Source organism: Mandrillus leucophaeus, unplaced genomic scaffold (assembly GCF_000951045.1).
Source record: "Mandrillus leucophaeus isolate KB7577 unplaced genomic scaffold, Mleu.le_1.0 Scaffold315, whole genome shotgun sequence".
In the NCBI taxonomy this organism is placed as follows: domain Eukaryota; kingdom Metazoa; phylum Chordata; class Mammalia; order Primates; family Cercopithecidae; genus Mandrillus; species Mandrillus leucophaeus.
Window position 1 is genome coordinate 358,902 of NW_012103310.1, and position 295 is coordinate 359,196.

Sequence of the window (295 nt, forward strand, 5' to 3'; positions counted from 1 at the left end):
CTTATCGAGGATTCTGGCCAGGCGTCTGGATGAGAAGAGGAAAGCCGACAGGATTCTGGTGAATGCGTGCTGCCCAGGACCAGTGCAGACAGACAGGGATGGGAAATACAGCATCAGGACTGTGGAGGAGGGGGCTGAAACCCCTGTCTACTTGGCCCTCCTGCCTCCAGATGCCACTGAGCCACAAGGCCAGCTGGTCCATGACAAAGTTGTACAAAACTGGTAAACATCTGCTTCGGAGCTTGATGCTTAATAAAGGTTGGTGGAATGAATGAATGATGTTGTGGTTTGATTC

At 51.5% G+C, this 295-nt stretch overlaps 1 long non-coding RNA gene across 1 annotated transcript in view; it reads right to left on the minus strand.

Annotated features, from left to right (window-relative positions):
* Positions 1-295, minus strand: part of LOC105544996 — an 11,813-nt gene that overhangs the window by 3,763 nt on the left and 7,755 nt on the right. The window lies entirely within an intron of this gene.